The 18,456-nt window shown below is 45.7% G+C and overlaps 1 long non-coding RNA gene across 3 annotated transcripts in view; it reads left to right on the plus strand.

Annotated features, from left to right (window-relative positions):
• Positions 1 to 17,555, plus strand: part of LOC138682350 (uncharacterized) — a 35,163-nt gene extending 17,608 nt beyond the window's left edge. The window contains exons 4-8 of one of the 3 annotated variants that reach the window (XR_011322454.1): positions 12,600 to 12,683; positions 13,834 to 15,421; positions 16,429 to 16,900; positions 17,020 to 17,068; positions 17,505 to 17,555. This is a non-coding gene — a long non-coding RNA (uncharacterized lncRNA). Of the gene's footprint in view, positions 1 to 12,599; positions 12,684 to 13,833; positions 15,422 to 16,428 lie in introns of all 3 variants that reach the window. The other 2 variants (XR_011322453.1, XR_011322452.1) reach the window with 2 other exon arrangements.
• Positions 17,556 to 18,456: the final 901 nt, after the last annotated feature.

Raw genomic sequence — 18,456 nt, forward strand, 5'->3', positions numbered from 1 at the left:
GAATAGCCCAGGTTGGAAGGGACCTTGAAAAATCATCTGGTTCAACCTTTCATGGGAAAGAGAGGCTAGACAAGATTATCTAGCACCCTGTCCAAGTGCATTTTGAAAACCTCTAGCAATGGGGACTCTACCACGTCCCTGAGGAGGTCGTTTCAGTGAATGGTCTTACCATAAAAAAAATTTTCTTATGTTGAGGTGAAACCTCTTCCGGAGCAACTTGTGCATGTCACCCCTTGTCTTCTCCATGTGACCCCCTGGGAAGAGAGAGCCTCTCTCCTCTTTGTAGCTGCCTTTTACGTACCAGAATACTATGATGCAGTCCCCCTGAGCTTTCTCTTCTCTAGGGAGAAGAGACCCAACTCCTTCAATCTTTCCTTATGGTGCAGGTTCTCCAGCCCTATTTGTGGCCCTCCTTTGGACCCTCTCCAGTCTCTCCACGTCCATCTTGAATTGTGGGGATCAGAACTGGACACAGTATTCCAGATGAGGCCTGACAAAAGGCTGAGTAGAGCAGGATGATTACATCTCTATCTCTGCTAGTAATGCCCTTGCATATGCTTCTCAGGATCCTATTTGTGTTTGTTGCTGCAGCAGCGCGCTGCTGACTCATGTTCAGCTTGTTGTCCACCAGGACCCCAGGTCTCTTTTGGCAAGGCTGCTCCCCAGTCATACAGGTCCTCCTAGCCTGTACTGGGCCCTTTGGTGATTCCAACCCACGTGCAGGACTTTGCACGTGTCTTTGTTAAGCTTCATACAGTTCTTGCTAGCCCATTCTTCCAGCCTGTCCAGGTCTCTCTGTATGATGGCACTCCCTTCTGACATGTTCACCTTACCAGCCAGTTTGGCATCATTAGCAAACTGGGTGAGAGTGCTTTCAATCCCATCACTCGGGTCATTTATTGTTTTGGGTTTGTGTGGTGGGGTTTGTTGGTAGCAGGGGAGGGCTGCAGGGGTGGCTCCTGTGAGAAGCTGCTAGAAGCTTCCCCACCTCCAAGTCAGACCCTCCTCTGGCCAAGGCCGAGCCCATCAGCGACAGTGGTAGTGCCTCTGGGAGAATAGATTTAAGAGGAGGAACCTCCAGTGGAGGAAGAAATTGGAATGTGAGAGAAACTCCTGTGCAGATACCGAGGCCGGTGAAGGAGGGGGAGGAGGTGCGCCAGAGGAGGGGATGCCCCTGCAGCCCGTGGTGAGGCGGCAGGCTCTCTCCCCGGCCCATGGAGGCGAGCAGGGGAGCAGATGCCCACCTGCAGCTTGTGGAGGAGCCCACGCTGGAGCAGTTGGATGCCCCCCAAGATGGCTGTGACTCCACAGGAAAGCCCACGCTGGAGCAGTCTGTGACTGAATGGCTGCAGCCCGTGGGAAGAACCCATGCCGGAGAACTTCATGGAGAACTGTCTCCAGTGGAGGAGCCCATGCCTGAGCAGGGGACAAGTGAGGAGTCCTCCTCCCGAGAAGGAAGGAGCGGCAGAGACAAGGTGGGATGAACGGACCCTAGCACCCATCCTCCGTTCCCCTGCGCCACCGGGGGGAGGAGGTGGAGAGAACCAGGAGTGGAGTTGAGGCGGGAAGGAGGGAGGGCTGGGGCGAAGATGTTCTCAGGTTTGGTTTTACTTCTCATTATCCTTGTTTTGGTTTGATCTGTAGTAAATTAAATTGATTTTGTTTCTTCCCTAAGTTGAGCCTGTCTTTTGCCCGTGACCATAAGTGGGGAGTGATCCCTCCCTGTCCTTGTCTTGACCCATGAGCCTTTCTTTATATTTTCCCCTCATCCCACCGTGTCTGAGGGGGAGGAGCGAGCAGCTTTGTAGTGCTTTGTTACTGGCTGGGCTGAAGCTGTGACATTTATGAAGATACTGAACAGCGTGGGACCCAGTATCGAATCCTGGGGGACCCTGCTTGCAACAGGCTGCTAACCTGAGTAAAAGCCATAGAATTTTGGTAACCTGCAAGGGCCAGTTAGAAATGAAGGGCAATAGCATAGCATTCTCTTTCTAACAAGTTAGAAAGAAAATGAAAGCATCATACTTCTCCTGCTGATACCATTTCAGACTTTCATCAGCTGCTCTGCATCTAACTTACAGTGACCTCAATTAATTTCTGCAGCTTAAAACAAAGGTTTGTGCTTGTTAGAGTAAAAAGTAGCTTAATTACCTACCTGCTCAGATTGCCTCTGTTGTAATAACAGAGCAGAGGGCTAACTTATTGTGGCATTTCAATATTTAAAGGGGACTTATAAGAAAGATGGGGACAGACTTTTTAATAGGGCCTATAGTGATAGGACAAGGGGTAATGGTTTTAAAGTAAAAGAGGGTAGGTTCAGACTGGATGTAAGGATGAAATTTTTTTGCTATGAGGGGGGTGAAACACTGGAACAGGTTGCCCAAAGAGGTGGTAGATGTCCTCTCCCTGGAAACATTCAAGGTCAGGTTGGATGGGGCTCTGAGCAACCTGATCTAGTTGACGATGTCCCTGCGCAGTGCAGGGGGGTTGGACTAGATGGCCTTTAAAGGTCCCTTCCAAACCAAACCATTCTATGATCTTCTGTAGTAACAATCCCTTTCTCTTTTCTGTGCTCTGCACTCTGCAAACCTAAGCCAAAGTTATAGACTTGCTTCTCCCCAGCTGGCTCTTTTTATGCCTTCTGCTGGCTTACCCATCCCCTTTCTCAGGGGATTGCGGGTAGAGTGGTGGGCAGGCCTTAGGGCATGTATCAGCTGCAGCACTCCACCTATGGAGCTCAGTCTGTTTGTGGTCTCCTTTGGGAGTAGTAGCCTGGATTTGCTTTGGTGAAGAGCAGTTCTCAAATTAGCCAGATGTCTGGGAAGATGTGCTTCTAAGCTCAGAGGAGCGAAGTTCACCATTTGAGATAAAAGCCACAGGATGAGTTGAAGCTGAGCAACATGCATTGCAGAAAGCATGACTATAGCATGCAGTCCTAACTCAGGTTAGTAACTCTAAATGGGGTATTCTCGTGTGGGAGATGGCTTTTAAGTCTGCAGCTCCAGTGTTGTTAAACGTAGTTCAGGTTATATGGGACTATAAAGTATGATGTGGAAGGAACCTTGCTTCCTCCCCTTCTCTGTCAGAAATGATGAAAGCTGGAGACATCACCTTCTGTTGTGTCATGGTTTAACCCCAGCCAGCAACTAAGCACCACAACTGCTCACTCGCTCCCCCTGGTAGGATGGGGAAGAGAATCAGAAAAGTAAAAGTGAGAAAGCTCATGGGCTGAGATAAAGACAGTTTAATAGGTAAAGCAAAAGCTACATGCACAAGCAAAGCAAAACAAGGAATTCAGTCACCACTTCGCATCGGCAGGCAGGTGTTCAGCCATCTCCAGGAAAGCAGGGCTCCATCACGTGTAATAGTGACTTGGGAAGACAAATGCCATCACTCCTAACGTTCCCCCCCTTCCTTCTTCTTCCCCCACCTTTACATGCTGAGCATCATGTCGTATGGTCTGGAATAGCCCTTTGGTCAGCTGGGGTCAGCTGTCCCAGCTCTGTCCCCTCCCAGCTTCTTGTGCACCCCCAGCCTGCTCACTGGTGGGGTGGTATTAGGAGCAGAAAAGGCCTTGACTCTCTGTAAGCACTGCTCAGCAATAACGAAAACATCTCTGTATTATCAACACTGTTTTCAGCACAAATCCAAAACACAGCCCCATACTAGCTACTATGAAGAAAATTAACTCTGCCCCAGCCAAAACCAGTGCATGTTGTAGGACTGATAGTAAGGGGACATAGTAGGGTTCAGGATGAGCATGATCCCTACTTCTGCACCCGAAGTTCCTTCGCATCCCAAGCAAGTGGCTGGTGCATGAGGAGTTGCCTTTTTCAGGGTGCAGAATGGCTCAGCACGTTTCTGGGTTGCCTGCAGGGTACTTTTTGTTGTCCCTAGAGCCTTGGGGAGCTATAGAGGGCTGCTTTTAGGTTACAACTGTGTAGAATTAATCTACTATGTCATCATGTAGCAGAACCTGGGGGGGGTGTGACGAGAGAAGATGGCGTGTGTCTGTGAGAGACAGGGTACAGGGGTATGGCACAGAAGAGCAGCTCCTAAAGAGCAGGTTGTGGGAGGAGAGGGAGCAGCTAAACAACAGGAACTGTTGGGAAGGAGTGTGAATCCATCTCTGACAGCCCATGAAAAGTCAAGGGGGTTCTTACTTCTTGGTACTGTGGGATAGCTGGGAAATGGAGATGGGTTCATCAGTTATATTTAGGTTTGTTTTGCCCTCCAGTCTGGGTCACAATGAGATGCCTTTGGTTCTTGTCATACTGCAGCTGAAGAGAGGGACAATGAAGTCTTAAGAAATGCAGCATAACACACCTAGCTGTCAATGTCACAGTTCCCCCGTCCCCAGTTGAACATAGGCTGCATCTCGCCTCTTAGAAAACATTTGGATGGGAGGCTGCAAGTTTCGTTGATCAGGCTGAAGCGGGTGATGCGTGATTCACAGTTAAATGGGAATGGAGGGGAGAGGGTGGTCTGAGGTTAATTTAGTAGGGAAGTATGGTGGTTTGGTTCTAAGTATCAGAAATATTGTGGGAATGATAGCTTGGAGAGGCCTCACAGGCCAGAGAGGTAGGAAGATAGGCTTCACAAATCAAGCGACAGAGTGAATCGTATCCCTTGTGCATTCGGTCCATGCCAGTGTATTGGGTTTGTGTGGCAAGGTTTTGGTAGCAGGGGTCTACAGGAGTGGCTTCTGTGAGAAGATGCCAAAAGCTTCCCCTATGTCCAGCCTGATAGAGCCAGTGCCAGATGGCTCCAAGATGGATGCACCGCTGGACAAGGCCGAGCCCATCAGCGACGGTGGTAGCGCCTCTGAGATAACATATTTAAGAAGGAAAAAAGTTGCTGGGGCACAGAATCTGTAGCTGGAGAGAGAGGAGTGAGACCATGTAAGAGAAACAGCCCTGCAGACACCAAGGTCAGTGAAGAAGGAGGGGGAGGCGTTGCTCCAGGCGTCGGAGCAGAGATTCCCTTGCATCCGTGGGGAAGACCATGGCAAGGCAGGCTGTCCCCCTGCAGCCCGTGGAGGTCCACGGTGGAGCAGATATCCACCTGCAGCCTGTGGAGAACCCCACGCCAGAGCAGGTGGATGCCTGAAGAAGGCTGTGACCTCATGGGAAGCCTGTGCTGGAGCAGGCTCCTGGCAGGACCTGCGGACCCGTGGAGAGAGGAACCCAGGCTGGAGTGGGTTTGCTGGCAGGACTTGTGACCCCGTGGGGGGGACCCACACTGGAGCAGTCTCTGCCTGAAGGACTGCAGCCCCTGGAAGGGACCCACACTGGAGTAGTTTGTGGAGGACTGTCTCCCATGGGAGGGACCCCATGCTGGAGCAGGGGAAGAGGGTGAGGAGAAAGGAGCAGCAGAGACAATGTGTGATGAAATGACCACAACCCCCATTCTCTGTCTCCCTGTGCTGCTCAGAGGGGAGGAGGTAGAGAAAATCAGGAGTGGAATTGAGCCCAGGAAGAAGGGAAGAGTGAGGGGAAGGTGTTTTGAGATTTGGTTTTATTTCTTATTACCCTGCTCTGACTTTTGATTGGCAAGAAATTAATTTCCCTGAGTCAAGCCTGCTTTTGCCCATGATGGTAATTGCTGAGGAATCTCTCTGTGCTTACCTTGAACCACGAGCCTTTCGTTATGTTTTTCTCTCCCCTGTCCAGTTGACAGGGAAAGTGACAGAGTGGCTTGGTGGGCACCTGGCATCCAGCCGGGGTCAAACCACCATACCTCTCTTAATCCCTGTCACTTTTGAAATGTTCTTGCTATGTCTACTCTTATCCAGTACACTGTCTTTATTTTTTAATGACTTCTTGTCTTCCTTTAGTGCTGTTGCCTTTATATTTTCTGTCTATGTTTTCATATGTATGGTTTGCTGTCACTATTTTTTAATTCTTTCCTCTCTTAATCCCTTGGCTTTTCAAATTTTGTTTCTATGTCTACTTTTATCTAGTTTGCTGTCCCTATTTTTCTTTCCTGTCTGTCCTGTACCTTGTCACGTTTTAAATTTTCCTTCTATGTCTACTTCTATCAAGCTCCGTATCCCTCATTTTTAATTATTTCCTGTCATGTACCATGTAGCTTTAAAAATTTACTTTCTATGCCACCGTTTTAGTTCACTGTCTCTATTTTTAATTTTTTTCCTTTACTTCCCTAATCCCCGTTGCTTCTAAAATGTTCTTTCTATGCCTACTTTTATTCCCTCTGCTGTCTTTTAAAAATTATTGCTTGTCCTTCCTTAGCGATGTTGCTTTTTAAAATTTTCTTTCTATGGTATAGTTCACTGTTACTATTTTTTTATATTTTCCTTCTTTCATTAATCCCCACTGCTTTTAAAAGTTTCTGTCTACTTTTATCCCATTTGCTGTTGTTATTTTGCTCTTTTCTCTTTATTATTGTCATTCCTTAGTGCTGTTGCTTTTAAATTTTTTTCTGCATCTGTTTGAGTTCACTGTCCCTATTTTTTATTTTTCCCCTTATTTCCTTAATGCCAATCACTTTAAAAATGTTGTTTCCATGCCTACTTATTTCCCTTTGATGTCTTTTTAAAATTATTTCTTGTCTTTCCTGAGTGCCATTGCTTTTTACATTTTCTGTCTATGCCTGTGTTTTAGTTTGCTGTTGGTATTTTTTTAGTTCTTTCCTCTGTTAATCCCGTGGCTTTTAAAATTTTGCTTTTATGTCTACTTTTATCTAGTTTGCTCTCCCTATTTTTTTAATCTTTTATTTTCTCTCTGGTACCCTTTCTCTTTTTAAGTTTCCTAAGTCTGTGTTTGTTTAGTTTGCTGTGCCTATTTTTAATTTTTTTTTCATTTATTTCCCTAATCCCCGTCACTTGTTAAATGTTCTTTCTATGCCTACTTTTATCTTGTTTGCTGTTTTTTTTTTAAAATAATATCTTGTCTTTCCTTAGTGCTGACGCTTTTAAAATTTTCTTTCTACGTCTCAGTTTTAGTTTGCTGTTGCTATTCCCCCCGCCCTTATTTCCCTAATGCCTATTGCATTTGAGTTGTTCTTTCTATGCTACTTTTAGTGCCTTCACTGGCTTTTAAAAATGATTTCTTGTTTTTCCTTAGTGCCATCGCTTTTAAATTTTCTTTCTACGTCTTCATTTTATTTTACTGTTGCTATTTTTTAGTTCTTTCCTCTCTTAATCCCTTGGCTTTTAAAATTTTCTACTTTTATCTCATTTGCTGTCATTATTTTAAAATTTTTTCATTGTTTTTCCTTAGTGCCATTGCTTTTTAATTTTTTCTATGTTTAGCTGTTTTAGCTTGCTGTTGCTATTTTAATTTTTTTCCTTATTTCCTTAATCTCCATCGCTTTTAAAATTCTGTATACTTTTATCCCATTCACTGTTATTATTTTGCTTTCCTTTAAATATTTCTTGTTTTTCCTTAGTGCTGTCACTTTTAAAATTTTCTTTCCACATCTCTGTTTTGGTTTGCTGTCCCTATTTTATAATCTTTCCCTTTATTTCCCTAATGCCTATGGCTTTTTAAATGTTCTCTTTATGCCTAGTTTTAGTCCCTTTGCTGTTTTTTCTAAATTATATCTTGTCTTTCCTTAGTGCCATCAGTTATTAAATTTTCTTTCTAGGTCTCCATTTTAGTTTGCCATTGCTATTTCTTAATTTTTTGTCCTTATTTCATCAATTGCTGTTGCTATTAAACTTTTCTACTTTTGGCCCATTCACTGTATCCTTTTTAAATTTTTTTTCTTGTCTTTGTGCCATTGCTTTTTAAATTTTTTCTGTTTCTGTTTTAATTTGCTGTCAATATTCTTTATTTTTTCCTTATTTCTTTAGTCTGCATTGCTTTTATCTTTCTATGTCTACTTTTATCAATATGTCTAACCCTATTTTTTTATTAATTCCTGTCTGTCCTGTGTCATGTTGCTTTGAAATTTTTTTCCTATATCTAGTCTTCTCCAGTTCACTGTCTTTATTTCTTATTTCATTCTGGTCTGTGCTGTACCCTGTCACTTCTTAAACTTTGTTTCTATGTCTTTGTTTTAGTTTGCTGTTCCTGGTTTTTATTTTTTTTTCCCTTTATTTCCTTAATCTTGCTGCTTTTTAATTTTTTTCCTACATCTGCTTTTAACTAGTTCCTGTCCCTATTTCTTATTTTTTTCTTGTATGTTGGGTACTCCAAATTTTGACATTTTATTTATGTCTCAGTTTTAGTTGTCCCTGTTTTTTAATTTTTTCCTCATTAATGCCTTAATTTTTGAAATTTTTCTATGTTTACTTTTATCTATTTTTCTGCCCCTATTTAATTCTTCTCCTCTGCCTTGTACCCTTTTGCTTTTTAAATTTCTTTCTATGTCTACTTTTATCAAGCTCTCTATCCTATTTTTTAATTCTTTCTTGTTTGTCACATACCCTGTTGCTTTTTAAATTTCTTTGTGTCTGAATTTTTTCCTTTTCTCTCAGCTCATCCCGAGGCTTTAGAGGGTCTCCTCAGCATGCTTTTATCTCTGGAGGGTCTTTTGCACCCCTTTCAGTTTGTCAGAACATCTCCTCTTCCTTGGAGCAGTCTTTTTGTCCTCTCCTCTGTCTCGCTTGCCTCCAGTGGGTCAGTGTCTCCCTCATGACATCTGTACTCTGTTCAAATCCTCTCCCGAGTACCTTTGTGCCCTCGAGCCGCCTTCTGTCTCCCTGGCCACCTCAGCACCCTTCTATTTCTGTTACGATGCTTTCTGCGAGCGTCCTTGTGTTCCATGGCCATCCTTTAGTTCTGCAGCAGGCACTGTACCTTTCGTATTCAAAGACAACCCTTCCTCAGGCTTTGATCGTGCCCCAGAGCACTCTTACCTTCCCCTCCGCCGTGTCAGATGCCTCTGTTCGGTCTCCTGAGGACATTGTACTCTGTTCAGATCCGTTCCAGAGTACCTCATTGTGTCAGCAGTCCTGTTTGTCTCTATATCCATGTTCCCCCATGCCCGGAGCCCTCTCCTTCCTGTCACAACACCGCCGAAGAAGACCGGCATCGTGCCCTGTGGCACCCTTTGAGCTCTGCAGCCCTCTTTGTATCTCCCTTATTCAGACAGAACCCTTCCTCAGGCTTTCTCCGCCTCAGAGCACTCTTACCTTATTCACTGCTATCTAGGATGTCTCCATTCAGTCGCTCATCCCCTGAGGACATCTGTACATTGCTGGGACACCTTCCTGAGTTTTGCATTGCGTCCCAGAGCTACCTTCTGTTTCTTTTTCACTCTCAGCACCCTTCTCCTGCCATCCTCATGCCCCACAGCCTTCTTTTGGCTCTGTAGCACACTTTGCACCCTTCTCCCTCCGAGAACCTTTCCTGATGCCATCTTTCATCTCCAGAACACTCATGTTGTCCTCTATGCTAGCTAGGATACCTCTGTTCAGTCCCTGGTCTCCTGAGGACATCTGTAGTCTGTTCAAACCCCTTCTGGACTTCTTCATCATGCCCTCAAGCCTTCTTTTGTCTGTCCCTCTCAGAAGCCCTCTGCTACTGTCACAATGTCTCCCGAGGTCTTAGGTTTTTCCCTGCAGCACACTTTTAGCTCTGTAAGTCCCCTTTGGGCTCATTTTGTCGCAATCACACCTTTCCTAAGATCTCCCTTCCCAAAAAATGAGCATTTTTTTTTTCTTCTGTATGCCATCTAGGGTACCTCCCAAGACCTTCCTTGTGCTCCACAGCATTTTGGTAGCACTTTACCTCCCTTTCAATCTCTCTTATCCCTCCAAGGCATTCATGTCTCCCCTGCTCCCAGTTCCCATGCATCCTGAGTCCTTCTTTATGTGCCACAGCCCTGGTTTAGCTCTGTAGCAGACTTTGATCCTCTCTCATTTCCTCAGAAACACATCCTTCGGTTGGTTTGTGCCTCAAAGTGCTCTTAAAGTCCTCTCTGCCATCTAGGGTGCTTCCGTTTGGTCCCTGGCCTCCTGAGGACATCTGTACTCTGTTCAAATCCCCTCCAGATTTTCTCCTTGTGTCCCTGAGCCTTCTTTGGTGTCTTTGGCCCAATCAGGATCCCTCTAATGGTGTCACAATGCCTATTGATGCCTTCAAGGTTGCCCTTAGCACACTTTTAGTTTTGTAGAGGACCTCACATCCCTCTTGTTCCCTCAGAGGACTTTCCTGAGTCCATATCTGTGACCCAGCCCAGTCATTCTGTCCTCTCTTCCCTCTAGCCGTAACTCTGTTCATTCCCTGGCCCTCTGATGACATGTTTACTTGGTTCAGATCCCCTCTGGATTTAATCGTTCTGTCCCCAATCCTTTTTCTATCTCTCTGACTCCCTCAGGGCATTTCTTCTCCCAGTCATGATGCCTCCCGAGACCTTCTTTGTGCTCAGTGTCCATCTTGTAGCACTTTAGGTGGGGCCATCTTTAAGCCACAGAACTCGTTTGTTCCTCTGCACTACCTAGGATTCCCATGTTCAGTCCCCAGCCACCCGAGACCATCTGTATACTCTGCTCAGACGATCACCCGAGTTCCTCCTTGTTGTCTCCAAGCCTTCTGTTGTCCATCAGCCCTGCTCAACACCCCTCTCCTCATGGTCATGATGCCTCCTGAGACCTTCCTCGATCTCCACAGCATCTTGTGGCACTTTATCTCCCTTTCTATCTCTCTTGTTCCATCAGACCCTCCATTTTTCTTTGTTGCACAGCTTTATCTTTCTCTCTGCCATTGAGGGTGTCTCCGTTCGGTTCCTCTCTCACTCAATCACCTGTAGTTTGCCTAGATGCCCTCCTGAGACTCCAAGGCCCTCACTGTGTTTCCAAGACTTCTTTTCTTACCCTGGCACCTCTTAATTCCTCTACTCTCTATAACAATGTCTTCTGAGTCCTTTCTTGTACTCCACAGCACTCTTGTAGCACTTTAGCTCCCTGTAAATTTTTTTTTTCTTGTGCTCTTCAGAGTGCTCTTTCTTATCTTACTCTTTGCCGTTTAGAATGCTTTCATCCAGCTCCCAGCCCTCTGTACAACAACATCTGTACTTTGTTGAAATCCTCTTCAGAGCTCCTCACTGTTATCTCTGAGGCTGCTTTGGTCTCTCAGGCCCCCACGGGACTCCTCTGCTCTCTTTGCCGAGCTCTCTCGCAAGACATCCCCTATGCCCTAGAGCCCTGTTTTAGCTCAGGAGGGCACTTTGTGCCTCTCTCTTCCCCTCAGAACCTGAGTCCACATATGTTGGTCTTTCTGTCCTCTCATCTGTTTGGTGCACCTCCATTTGGTCACTGGTCCCCTGAGGGCATCTGTACTTTGTTCGATTCCCTTTGTGAGCTCCTTGCGCCTCCGCGACTTCTTTGGTCTCTCTGGCCCCTTCAGGACCTCTCTAATCCCTGTGACAATGCCTCTTGTTCTGTCAGAACCTTTTCCGAAGCCATCTTTGTTCTCCAGAGCAGTCTTTTTATTTTTTGTCTTACATTATGTTTCTATTTGTTATCTGGAATCCCAAAGATGTCTATTGTCAGCTTAGGTCTCCTCTTGGGTTTTCAGAGGAGGCGATAGCCTTCGTCTGTTTTTATCGACACATCTCCTGTGGTGGTTTATGTTGTGTTTTGCAATTTATTTTTGCTCTAGCTGCTTAATCAGGCTGCTTCATACGGTTTCTGATACACTTCTTGTTTTTCCATGTTTTTTTGGTGTTTTCTGTCCTTTGGGACTCATCTAGTTCTGTTAAGAGAGTCAGTTGGAGACACAGTCAGGGTGACTCTGAATCATTGGCGATTCACAGTAAATAATTTATTTTGCAACCAGAGATATTTTGGAGATGGAATTCTTAAGGGATCTAATTCTGCTTTTTGATTAATTCCTATCCAGAAGGTAGTTCTGGTAGAAGTTAGGTGGTATGCTCGGGCTTGCTAGAAATGAAGCATAACCCCAGAGCATTTTGGCTTTTGCATAGGAAAGTAATGCACATCATTTTTGATAATAGTATTGTTACTGCATTTCATGAACTACTTTCTTACATAGCTTAGTAGGATATATATCTTTTTTGATCGGCACCCCAGAACAATTGAGTTTAATTCCCTACCTGGTCACATTGCTGATGCAATAGATGTAGCTGTGGTACGAGAGCAGGTATCATAATTTCCAGTAAGGGTCGCTTTCTCTGTTCAGGGCTTTGCTTGCTGTAAGTTGGAGGCAGGTGAGAAAACTCACAGCTGCTCCTGTGTCTGCTGTTATCCCTTGTGGTGGTTTGCTGCTCCCCTTTTCCAGGTGATTGTGGAAAGGGTGGTGGGCAGGGGCCCAGTGGGTATATGACCCACAGCCTCTCCTCAGGGAGCTCATGGTGCTGCTGGGCTTCTGAGGTGTCAGTGCTCTGCTATTGCTTCATGCCTTTGCAGCTTCTGAGTTGGCTCAGCTGTTTGGGCAGAAGTGTTTTGACATTTAGGGAAGCAGAGGTGTCTGCCTGAGATAATTGCTTCAGGACCAGTCAAGGTTCAGCAGCATGTATAGTAGAAAGTATGCTTGTATGCAGCTTTCCACCCCCCCCCCCCCCCCGTCAGTAATTTTTTTTTTAAGTGTTCAGGGTTGGCAAGATGGTTTAACAGTGTGGTTTGGTTTTTTTGTTGTTTGTTTGTTTTGTTTTGTTTTGTTTTATTCTAGGTGCGTTGCATTTTCCTGGAATTCCTGACTTTTTTGAAGATGGAACCTTTTTTTTTTCCCCCCACCAGTTTGGCTGTGTACTGTGTAAGTTGCTGATATCATTTAATAGGAGTGATGGTGAGATTATTATATAGCAGAGGTTAGGGTGAGCATCTTGTATGCATCTGTATATGGAGTTTTAGCATTTCTCAAGAAAGCAGCAGGGACATAATACATAGTGTCTTTCAGGGTATGGGATGGCTCATCACCCTTCCCAGTTGCCTGCAGAGTGCCATGTTGTCCCTAGAAACTTTGCAGCTTGTGGCAGGCCCCTCACAGGTTATAAGTGTCAGGACTTCACTTATTTTGTAGACATGTAGCAGAACCTGAAGTCTGTGGTGTTATGGTTTAACCCTAGCCAGCAACTAAGCACCATGCAGCAGCTCACTCACTTCCTTCCCCCCCCGCCAAGTGGGATGGGGAGAGAATCGGGAAAAGAAGTAAAACTTGTGGGTTGAGATAAGAATGGTTTAATAGAACGCAAAAGAAGAAACTAATAATGATAATGCTAATAAAATGACAATAGTAACAATAAAAGGATTGGAATATACACGTGATGCACATGCAATTGCTCACCGAGCAATGCCCAGTTAGTTCCCAAGCAGCAATCCCCGCCCCCAGGCCAGCTCCCCCCAGTTTATATACTGGGTGTGATGTCACATGGTATGGAATATCCCTTTGGCCAGTTTGGGTCAGCTGTCCTGGCTGTGTCCCCTTCCAACTTCTTGTGCCCCTCCAGCCTTCTTGTTGGCTGGGCATCAGAAGCTGAAAAATCCTTGACTTTAGACTAAACATTACTTAGCAACAACTGAAAACATCAGTGTGTTATCAATGTCCATCTCATACCTAACTCAAAAACATAGCACTATGCCAGCTACTAGGAACACAATTAACTCTATCGCAGCTGAAACCAGGACATGTGGGAAGACAGAAGATAGGAGGTGCCACAGGATTAAGGCATGGCTCAGAAGAGAGCTTCTGAGGAGCAGCTGATGCAGGGGGTTCAGGGGTGCAAATATAGGGAAGGAGCTGTCAGGAGGGGATGGGGTTCCTTCCCTAATAGTTCAGGAGAAGAGAAGGGCTTTCTATGGTTTTGGGACCAGGGGATGGTTGGGAAAGGTAGGAGGGTTCATCAGTCTTTCTCAGGTGGTTTTGCAGTTGGATTTGGGTGTCGATGAGGTCCGTTCTGTTTTAGTCTCTCTGCAGCTGACAGGACGTGTGACAAAGTCGCAAGAGATGCAGCATAAACCCTCTGAGCCTCTTCATCTCAGTATGCAGGGCTGAATGTCAGATGAGTCTCATCTTGGAAAGCATTAGGTACGTTAAGGTACATTAAAATATACCCGCCAGAACTCAGGTCTCCACTCGTCCATGCCTTTCACATCAGGGAATGAATTAATTGCCAATTTTTGCATCTATCGCTTCACCGTCCATCCAGATGTCAGAGTCGTTGTTACTTACAGGCATTGACTAGGCACGTATTTCCTGCACAGGTTTGTGTCACTGACTTCCCTGGAATTTCTTGGAGAAGAGGGTGTGTATTGTTTATGCTCGTAACAATCTCCAGCCAGGGGTCTTTCTTTTATTGCAGTCCTATGCATGCAAGCTTTCTCTATTATTCCAGTTTTGCCTTTTTCCTTAAGTGTCCGATGAGATTTGCTTTAGTATGAGTCATGGCAGTTATGTTCTCTTGTTCTTGTTTATCTATTGTGTTTTAAGCACCAGTTTTTGTAGTCGTAAGGTGTCCATTTTAAAGCTTTGAATCACCATGTCATGCCGCCATGTTTTTTCCATTGGCCAACTGCCACTGTAATTCCCTAAGGGGCTTCGTAGGTAAGTGAGCTTGAGGTTCTCATACTGCTTTTGCAGCAGACCTCTCATTCTCGCGGCTTCATTCATCGAGCAGTGTCGGTTGCTGCATGGTACGGTATCCTGTCTTTTTCAGCTTTCTGGGTTTTTCATATTTTCTTTTTTTTTGGTTAGAATTTTTTTTGGCAGGGTTTCTTTTGTTTATTCCTGCAGGTAAAGTCAGGTTGTCTTTTGACGTCCAGGTCCCCGTGGCTCTCTTTCCTCCTTTTTTGCCGGATAACCTCACCAGCATTTTCCCCTGATGGGCGTGGCAGAGAGGGGAGCAGTGTGCTTGGAGTGCTGGGGCATCCAGGGAGGTACTGTCAGGCTTCCTCTTGTCTTTGCAGGGCTTACCCTGAGGAAGTCTGGTACATGGGTTGATTGTGTGAATATATATTATGTGGGTGCACTAATCCCTTTCAGAGTGTGTCAGAGGTTAAGGATTTTGCTCTGGTTGGTGTAATGTTGTTCTGTTTTGTGTATTTGTCAGAGGTGAGTTTTGTGTGGGAGGAAGCTAGCTGTCAGTTTCTGGGATAAGGTGGGGTACACACGATTTCAGGTCATATCTTATTTGCCAGATGTTTTGAACTAAGTGTATCTGACTTTCCTAGCAACTCATGAAGGGGTTCAGGACACCCTGATGGTGGGTGCCTTCACTGAAAGGCGAAGCAGGGCCATAGCAGAGTTTTCCATTTACAGGGATGGGCTCAGTCATCTCCTGCACAAGCTTCTTCTGTTATGTAGCGGTCGGGATGGTAGCTTTGTTTTAGATTTCTTGAAGAACAACAGGAGGATGGAGCAGGTTATCAGAGCATAATCATTTTCTCTTCCTTTGGCAGTACAGGCACCCAAGGGCAAGCCCACATTCAAGGAACAGCATGAGGATATCAGCGTTGACTGTCAGCAGAGGAAGGAAGCTTCTTTTGGAGGCCAAGGTGATGAAGCAGAGTCTTTAATTGTTCTATCTGATTTTTATCACAGGGGGGCATGGTCACAGCAGGTGTGTGGGAGGGCACGGCTCAGATGTGCAAAACATGGTCCCAGATGGGGGGAGCTGTCTATTACATTTGAGGCTGTGAGGGATATTGTGGACACCACTGGACAGGCATTAGAACCTGGTGCTTGGGTTGGAACAACCTGGTAGAACCATCCTGCCATGTCAAGTAATGCATACTTCTGTACTGAGATTTTAATAGCTCTGTCTGCATCACCTTTGGCTTTTCCTCATTGAGCTTATATTTTGGTAAGAAGCAGCTCTCATGAAGCATTTGCATCTGAGGCATCTCCATTAGATTTTGGGACCATCAAGTCATATTTAGCATCTGTCTGCAGTCAGGTCTCCTGTAACTACTACCCAGTTTTGGCTTAAGACTTTCTAGCATAGCACTATCTAATAGTAGCATTCTGTATGTGAGTGGATTCCAGCAGCCCAGTGTCAAGTCCTGTTTACGTCAGTGCTCTCATTCGAGCATGCTGTCTACTGAGGGGTTCTCCATGCTGCAGTTCACGTAGTCATTTAAGAGTTATTTATCCATAAAGGAAAAGTCTGTTGTTACAACAGCTACAGTCGTTCGCTGCCTGTACCTCTTTTGGCATTTGTGGGGCTGAGTTTTTGAGCTCTATCAGTCTCTATTTGAGTCATCTGGCAGTAACTGTAATTTTTGTGTGTCAGTGAGTGGTTTGACTTATTCTTGCAGTTCAGATAATAGGTCTAGGCTAAGCAGGACAGTTAAGCAAGGCGCAACAGCGAAGATGAACAGATAGTGTTGCAGGCTGTGATGGGGGGTGAGGCTGATTGCTTGCATTTTGTGCTTTTGGGGTCACTGTGTTGCTTAAGTATGTAAGTCAGTCAAAAGGATTTGTTAGTCTGTTTTGCATGGTGGGCTCTCTTTTTTGGAAAGTAGTATATAACATCTGTGTGCCTCTGCATTTTCTGAGACAGGCCTGGCATTGACGGTTACGGTTCCTGAGACATCAGATGGACCGACTACACAAGTGGGCACCTCATGTGGCTACTGACCCTGGAGATGCAGCGCGGGAGGAGAGCAGAGCTGTGTTAGCCTGCTGGGGGAAAGGATGAGTCTGGGATGTGGCTATCGGGGTGGGGGAAAGAAGAGGAATGGGCGTATACTTCTTGAGGGTAGTACTGTTTTTCTTGAACTTGCTGACGTAACTGACTCAGTGTGCCAGATTGGAGCACAAAGCACAGATGAGCAAGGTTAGTGGAATGAAGCAGTCAGAATGGGGATGGTTTACTGTTTGTTAGGGTATTTGTCAGCATCTGGTTCACTTTGTTTTTATTTTGTTGCTGCAGATGCACAGCAGGGAGCCAGACAGAGCGCTCAGCATGCAATAATGGAGGGAACAGTTCTGCTCTTGGTGCCTATGTGACCTGTTAACACTGTGTTTTAAAGGTGCAAAACAACCCATGAAATCATATGCATAGCAGGGTGTCTGTCCCTGAGTGTGTTAGGCAGGGTATGACACCAAACTGCTTCCAGGCACAATGGTCACTGTCTGTCTGGTTTTCTAGGTATTACAGGTGATGCTGGCTACATCTTCCAGTATTAGACTGGGAACAAGTGAGTGGAACACCACGGTGCTTTTGAGGAGGTTATCATTGCAGAAGAGATCAGCATTGACTGGCATGAAACTGCCCGATGGCACTCTGTTTGCAGATGATGAGGAACCGGGCCGGATTGCAGCGACGTCCTAGTTAGCCTAGGTGGTCTTTGTCAAGGATGGATTCTGACCCCCAGCCCTCTGAAAGCTACCTTGAGGGGCCGATGCTATCTTTGTGTTGGGTTGCAGGGAGGGGTTTTAGATTCAACATAGTGGAGAGGGCAGCTCAGCATAGGACATGTTTGGGGCAGAGAGAGGGTCTGGGGTCCTTTATGCAAAATGCAAGTGTGTGCTGGGCAGGGAATCTAGATGGCATTCCTAAATGGAAACAAAGCCTCTGGCTTTGTTAAGCTATTGCTCTGCATATGGGTTACTTGTTTGATATTGCTTTTGCAGATGCAGAGGGACAAGCTGTGTGCCAAAGGGCAACGGAGCAGAGGTGAGTAGAGCGCTGTAAGAAGGTGGGTTGGCGCGTCATGTTGGGGGGAAGATGCGACTGGTGGCTGTATGACTAACATACGTTTTGGGTTTTTTATTTTGAAGGTGTGAAGCAATGAGCGAAGCAGGATATCGGCACTAGAGGTGACTTGGGCAAGGTGAGTAATGACAAGTGGGCTGAAGCAGCAGTCATTTTTCAGGTGTTGTATTGTTGGTGAAGTTAGAAGTATCCCTCGTTGCGTTTTACATGCGGTACCCAAGCCTCAACGTGGCAACCTGTGAACGGCAGAGGCTGGATGGGCGAGTGGCCAAGGTAAAGGAATGGGAGATGGGAATTGGTGCATGCAGGTTGCAGTTTTGGGCAGTATCTCAGCATATGTCTTTGCTTTGTTTTTTTCAGGTGCTGCAAGCAAGCTCAGAGGGGCAAAGTTGCACGCCAGTGAGCAGTCTGAGGAGAGGTGGTTGTCAGTCTGGTTGGCATCTAAGAGCAGAGAATCAGTGGCAACTCAGTTAAATGTTTCTCTTTGGTTTTGCAGGTGCCATGCAGGCCAGCTTTGGAATTGGATGAGGTGAGCTGGGTAGTATCAAGGAGGAGCATGGGGCTGGTGATTTCTTGCAAGTGCAATGCTTGCTTTCTGTCTTTTGGTATCTTAGGTGCCACAAGTGATGACGGCTGCAGCATCTGACACAGGAATCGGTACAGAGCAGGTGCATGGAAAGCCATGTTCCTTTTGAGGAGGAAAGTGTTCTGGGAGAGGTCTGTGTTGACCAACATGATGCTTATTTCTGGCACTGTTTTTTTGTATGTGATGAAGAGGAACCTGGCAACTGCAGGAATATCCTGGTTAGCAGATGTGGTTTTTGTTGAGGATGGGTTCAGACCGCCAGCCCTCTGGAAGCTAAGTTGAGG

The sequence above is a fragment of the Haliaeetus albicilla genome, chromosome 27, assembly GCF_947461875.1.
Source record: "Haliaeetus albicilla chromosome 27, bHalAlb1.1, whole genome shotgun sequence".
NCBI lineage: Eukaryota > Metazoa > Chordata > Aves > Accipitriformes > Accipitridae > Haliaeetus > Haliaeetus albicilla.